The 7,253-nt window shown below is 41.8% G+C and overlaps 1 pseudogene; it reads right to left on the bottom strand.

Moving 5' to 3' along the window:
* The window catches only part of LOC141103009 (peroxisomal acyl-coenzyme A oxidase 2-like), a 105,848-nt pseudogene extending 99,486 nt beyond the window's left edge, over positions 1-6,362 (bottom strand).
* Between the last annotated feature and the right edge of the window lie 891 nt (positions 6,363-7,253).

Consider the following 7,253-nt stretch of genomic DNA (forward strand, 5'->3'; position numbering starts at 1 on the left):
GCAGCTGGCCTAATAGATTCAGATTACCTGGTGTGCATTGCTGACCAGGGGAAAATCTGTATTACTCCTGGAATCTCCAGGTTCCTGCAAACCACTGCACATCCCTTCCAAATAATACTTTAGGAATGTCAAACTTGTTCAGTGGCATATATAGCCTGTGAAAGATTCTTTGTATCTAACAGATCTCATCTCTTTGCTAAATTCACCCTTAATGTACTACAATAAGGCTTATGGGGAGAGGCTGGCAACTTAATGTTGCAATAACCACATAATCTACTGAGGTAAAAAGGAGCTGTCGACATTGGTTTAGCTGAAGCTTCTGGGCTATTTGTTCCAAGACCCAAGGGAAAGGATAGTAGCACCCTGGGATTGAGGAAGGGAGTTCTATCTCAATGGCTAGAAACCACCTGGCTGCTATTAGGAATTTCTGGTGCTAAGCTCCCAAGGCAAAGGGAAGTACTCACCGCCTGTTGTCTTTCCCCTTTTTGCCACAAGGCTTGCTTTTCCATCCTCTGGGTCACGCGAGAGGAGGATAGCAGCCAAAATCACCCCCTTCTAAGTTGCTGTCCCTCTCGGGGAGCTGCCAAGTTAGGTTGCGTGTCCCAGACTGCACCAGCAACATACACACGCCTCTCCTAGGATCCAAACGGAAAGGGAGGGGGAGGGGGGGGGTCTAGGGCAATGAAAGCCAGGGGTGGCTAGCAGACAGCTTTTTTTTTTTTTAGCTCCCTTCAGGGAAGGCAATTACCGATTTGCTCCTGCCTGCAACCACTGGCCATGCCTTTGCCTCCATCTGAGGTAGTTAGGCAGACACTCGCTCCGCTGCACCACTTGCTTACACAGTAGCGATCTGGTGCCTCCTTGAGTTCTCACCTCAGCCAACACACGGGTCGGCGTCTCCTCCAGCGTTTCCCCACTCTTTTGTGTTGCGCTGCCGCCCTCTCCATGTCACTGACTTTATCAGAGACTGGAATCATGCTCACCTGCATGCGGAGGAGGAGGAAACAGACTGCCGAGCTATATGTAGCAGCGACGGTTCACACTCCCCTGTGAACGGACCACTGGTACAGTTTCCAGACGACCTGTGAGAAGGACTCAGCCTGCAAGCCAGTTCAGCCCTTCTGACTTCCCTATTGCTGCAGCAGAGGGGTACCATCTGACCCTCCCCTTCTGGTTAGAGGGGAAAAAAACAAACAAAACACACTTTCTGGGGGAGCAAGGGGAAGGGTGGGGAATTATAACAAGCTGTTCAATTGATTGCGTTTCCTGTAGGGAGGAGCTCCTTATCTCTCAGGTGTGACATCCTGGAAGGTGATAAGAGAAATGTGGAAAATTTTAGGAGGTATGAAAAAAAATTTAGGGCACTGTACATCAAATTCCACATCTGCCAAAAATGCTCCACAAACTGATGTGTAGACACAAGCCAAAACATTAGCCCTTAGTTGTTCCTATTTCTATCCAAATAAAGTGAAGAACAGAGGGATTTGTACATCATATAATTAAAAACGGGCAGAAAACGGTCTGTATCAGGGTTTCTCAATCAGGGTTCCTCCAGAGGAAGCTAGAGGTTCCTTGAGCAATGAGCAACTTCTTCCTCTGAGATAAGTTCCCACTGGCATTGATCTTTTTAGCCATCTGTAATGGGGTAATTCTTCCCAATGACCACAAGTGTAAGGAGCATTCTTCCCACTGACCATCACATTAATGTATCATGAGATTTAGATTTTAGTAATAGTAGTTTTAGCAGGGATTCCCTGAGATCAGAAAGTCATTTCAAGAGTTCCTCTGTGTCGAAAAATGTGAGAAAGGTTGCTCTATATTATGGAAGCTTGCAGATGAAGGAACATGTTTATTTAGATACTCATCACCAGCTATAAAAATTACCCGAGTGCATATTCCTTCTCTTGTCCATTGTCTTCCCATCCCAACTCCTTCATCTTCTTCTTTAGATGGAAAATATTCTGGACAGCTCCTTCATATCTCTCTGATTGGGTCTTGAAGTACAGGTTCCCAAGGCTGAACACAGGGTCCTTCTGAATGGTAACCACTGGGAGGAGAGACAGGAGGATAAAATATTGTTTTACATAGCTTTACTAATACATCAAACCATGCACACCAGCTTACAATAGAACATCCCTACCTTACAATGCCCACAGATACTGAAAATGATCCCATCCACATACATATTCTTTTATTTTTATTTATTTTTTTAACAGGAAAGGGAGCATGGAATATAGATTAAACATACACTAATGGAGTGACTCTGGGTTTCATCCTGGTATATATGGTGAAAAGAAAGGGGGGCTTTGGGACTTTAAATATACCGCTAGTGTAACCTATGCTTGATTCACCAGAACATATAAAAGTTAACACAATTTTATTAAGTACAGTTTAAAACCATAGAGAAATCATAATAGACATTAGATACATAACAAAGACAAGAAATCTGGGTCCTTTTGAAAAGGTCTACGCGTTTTGCAGATATAATCGGTTCTTCAGGACCCGCAAAAAGTTTTATATGTTCAGAGTGCTTTTTTTTTTTTTTTTTTTTTTTCTCTCCGTAGATTTGTTTTCATGTTTGTAAAAAAAAAAAAAAAAAAAAAAAAAAAAAAAAAAAAAAAAGCGAAGGAAGAAGAGGGGGGGGGGGGGGGGATAGAAGAATCCATAAACAAACAAGATAAGCTATCTTTTATTCTATGTAGATATATTTTCATGATTGTAAACAAGCTCTCTGAACATACAAAACCTTTGCAGGTCTTGAAGAAGCGGTATACCCGTGAAACGCGTAGAACTCTTCGAAAGGACCAAGATTGCTTGTCTTTGTGACGTATCTAAACGTCTATTATGATTTCTATATGGTTTTAGACTGGAATAAAATCATGTTTTATTAACTTATATGTTCTGTTGAATCATACATAAGTGACACTAGGGGTATATTTAAAACCCCAAAGCCTCCCTTACCTTCAATAGTTATATAAATGCTGTGAAAATACATTTTTGAGGACCAGATTTGTGAGTGTATTCTGGTGTTTTAATAATTATTTCCATTTTTCTCAGTACCTCATGGGCAAGCGACACGAGCTTGTGCCATCCAACCTGAGCAAAGACTATGGATGCTCATGTTTGTTGTAGGTAAAAGCAGCCTGTAATTTAGGAGTCCTGGGTGGTTTGATCTCCCAAATAAAGAGCACAAATAACACACTCATGTTAAAGGACAGATTTAGTTAGAATATTCATTATTAACAGTGGTTAAATTTGTTAACAAATGAATGGATTAGATCTTGCATTATATATCTATATAATTTTTTTTTATATTTGTGAAAATATGCATTGTTATAAACGCCATAAGCAGTTCTATGTAGAGTCAACATGTTAGTAATTAAGAGTGAGTGGAGATCTCACCCCCCCCCCCCCCACCACCACCAATCATAGATGAGAAGGTATGTATGTGAGAGGTGGGAGGAAAGCTATGTTTCAGGAAAGCCCGCGATTTTCTGAAGGACAAGTCAATCAGAAGCTTTTAAGACAAGCCAGCCTTCTTAGGAGAAGGTGGGGGCTGAATTTAGGAGTAAAAAGCTAGTAACAGAGTTTTTGGCAGACCCTCACAGCACAAGGACAACTACATCTACACACAAACATCTGATTCAATCTTCATCTTAAGAATATTATACATTATTAATGTCATACTATACTTTGATATTGTTCTTGTAATATTTTGCTATTTTTAATAAATCAATTGAGTTTTTACACGAGAACTGAACAGACTTTTTGGAACTTTTCTCATCAATATGAATTCTTGAAATATCGTTATTACCGTAAGAATGAGAATATACAACCACCAAGTGTTAGCATTAGTCACCAGTTATATTCAAACTTGCAGAGTTAAACCATCATTTTCTACTAATTCTTCTTGGTACTGATCCTTTAATACATGTGTGGCAAACACAAGGTCTGCTGGCTGAATCCGGCTCACCAAGCCGCTTCATGTCGCACTTCTCCTGCAGATGCGACACCCCCGTCTCCACCTCCACCTCGTCTCAGCAGCAGAGAAGAGGACAGAACTCCTCCGCCTGATCCTGCATTTCTCTCTCCATGTGGCCGCAGAGAGGCTCGTCTCTGGCCCCTCCCAAACTCAGCAGCAGAGGAGGACAGTACTCCTCTTACAGATTCTGCACCTCTCTGTGCAGCCTTAGCACCACCTTGTCTCTGCCTCTTATGATTCCAGCATTCAGAAGACTCCGGCAGCTGACTCTAGCCATCTTCTGGTCCTCCTCCAGACCCTGCATGTTTTGCTTCCCAAATCCGCCCCCAGCATTTTCCCGGTAGCAGCACTGATGTAAGGGAGGGTGGGGGGGCTCTTGACATCTAGACTTACAGATACAACTGGCCCTTTGATGGCAACTATACTGTTGATGGGGCCCGCAATTAAATGAGTTTGACACCTCTGCTTTAATTTAAAAAAAAAAAATTATATATATATATATATATATATATATATATATATATATATATATATATATACACACACACACATTATACACATTTTTATTGTTACAGCATTATTATGTTTTGGGAATTGACTATAGTGCAATTGTGATACGGGCTGGTGTCACCTACTCTATGGGAGGCATTACGGGAGGTTCTAGGTGTATACATTGTATGTGTTATGCTTTTAACTTTGTGATTTTATGGATGCTGTAACAATAAAAATTTATATATTTTTTAGAATTGTTGTGTTGGCACCTTAAGGCGAACTGGAGTTCGCAGCAGCTCACAGCAGGATATTCACAGTTTCAGGTCCAATTTTAGCCCGAATTTTGGGATGAATTCGAACCTGAAAATGGACCAAATAATGCACAGGGCTCCTGTGCAATTCGCACCGGAGTCACTCTGGAATTGTGTGAACCGGCTCCATAGAGAGCCAGTCACAACCTCCTGCTATGCGAATTGGATGCGGAAAAATCCTCATCCTATTCGCATAGGTGTGAACCCAGTCCATTTTGTTTCCTTCCCATTTTGGGTCGCATTAATAGGATGATGTTGGTGCCCTCGGCAATCCTGTACTTATCATACCCTTATATTTGGTAAGAAATCCATACAAACCAAGGTGAGCTACTATTAAGATTGATTCTATTGCTATGGGTTACTCAATGAACTTGCTCATTGTCTAATTTAAGACCTGTGCTAATAGAGATCTCTAAAGCCAAATTGTTTTTTTACTTTTGGATAAAGCCAGTGAGAGTTAATTGTCTGGCCTAGGGAGATTCAAACCCTTGTTCTAGTGGCCTTTGTCACCAGGACTGAGTGTAAGCACCCCCAGCGTGACTGGAAGTGGTCAAACCAGTACAACTCTATTGGAGTCGCACTGATTTTGAAAGCAGTTCTTGCACTACTTTTTGGAAGTTCCGTTGCGACTTGCATAGACATCTTACGATAATGGTATGGAATCTTATGATGAGGGTAAACAGGACAAATAGAGAGGGTGAATCTCCTTAACAGGTGCAGACAGCAGTGAAAACTCACAGGTGTTCAAATCCTTCTCCACTCCATCAAAAAAAAAAATAAAAAATAAAAAGGGGAGGAAGGTTTTGCCTTTAACTGAATACATCTTAAAAATGTTTACATTTAGAATATATAAGGGTGTACACCCTAATGCAATAGGCTATGCAAACATATGCCAACACAGAGCTACTTGCACCTTTTTCATTGGCCAATCACAGGCTGGGTCAGATCATAGACCAGACTGTATTCCTTTATTGCAGCGTGGTCTACACAGAGGTCTTAGATAATGTAGGACCTTGCTGTGCTTGTTGTTAGGATCACATGCGATGGATCATCGTCGTCGTCGCTCCCATATATGTATTTAGCTGGTTGCCTGCGGTCCCACCTTGCAAAATGAGCCAGAGTCATTTATCTGCTAGTAAATATGCCACTGATGTAAACTTTATACACATTTGAGAGATGAGAGTTATTTGGACGTGTGCAATCCTTTCATACTTCATGCACCACACAGCACAATCCACAATACTCAGTGAAGCATATTTTCAGTTACCGAAGGCAGACAGCTGTAAACGAACTACAAGTACCAGCATGTCACATGCTAGTATATGGAGTTCCTCCAAGCTGGAAATATACTGCACCCTGCTAAAATAATCCCCATGCACCACCATTTACCACCTACCCACTGATCTCCTACGTTGGGTTTCCTCTGCCCCTCCATCCAGGAGGTTAGTGAGGGTCTCCACAATGAAGGAGGGGGACAACCTCTCACTGGCCAGGTCAGGATTGACATCTTTCCTAGCAGAGCTGACTTTCCACCAGGCCATTGTCACCAATCAGACTTCGCTCCTGTGTGTGCAGCCTGCAAGGATGATACACATGAGTCTGGGAGGACTGGATTCACCCTGGCTTTGTCTGCCTGGAGGTTGGATCAATTACTGCTAGCTCCCTTCAGACCAGTTTGTGTATTGTGTAGGAATCTGGTTCAGCTGGGAGGAAAAGATCTCTCTCTAACCCCATCATGCTTTTTGACAAGTCACATCATATTGCTCACAATCGCATTGTTCAAGTCGGTGAAACATTGACTTTGCGCTGATTTGACAAAGTAGTACATGCACTACTTTTTGTCTTTGCGATTTGACTTCAAAGTCACACCCGAAGTCACACTGAGATGCGGCTTTGAAATCGTGCAATTTCAGATGAAGTCGCACGATTTCATAGCCACAGTCAGTGTGAACGGGGGCTGAATGGAAAAAAACAAAAGCATCTTAGTACTGCCAATCGATGCAACACTTACAATAACTTCCTGCCCTGGCTGATCGACTCAGTTTGATTGAATCTGATCTAAAGCCTATGTCTATTTTTTTTGTTTGCTGATTTGAGAGTTTTGATTGAATCCCTCGATTGGATAAAAAAATCAAAGCATGTTCCTGGTTCGGTTCATGATCATTTGAACTGCATCGATTGATTGTTTTGATATAAGTGTGCCTGCCTAGGACTTGCAAGCTGCAATGCTCTATGTAGATGTGTAATTTAGTAAGAAAGGAACAAAAAAAAAAATAACATACTTTCCTTTTTTTTTTTTTTATTTACAGGCATTGATTTCTTTTTACAGACTTGCGAATACCCCATTTTGTGCAGACCACCTGTACAGAGGGGTTAGTAGCCCTGCCACCCCACTGACACGCTCCGCACTATATAAGGCTGCTCTTACACGGCGGCCGTATATAGTGTTATAATAATGTGGAGGTTGA

This window comes from Aquarana catesbeiana, linkage group LG07 (genome assembly GCF_042186555.1).
Source record: "Aquarana catesbeiana isolate 2022-GZ linkage group LG07, ASM4218655v1, whole genome shotgun sequence".
NCBI classification, from domain to species: domain Eukaryota; kingdom Metazoa; phylum Chordata; class Amphibia; order Anura; family Ranidae; genus Aquarana; species Aquarana catesbeiana.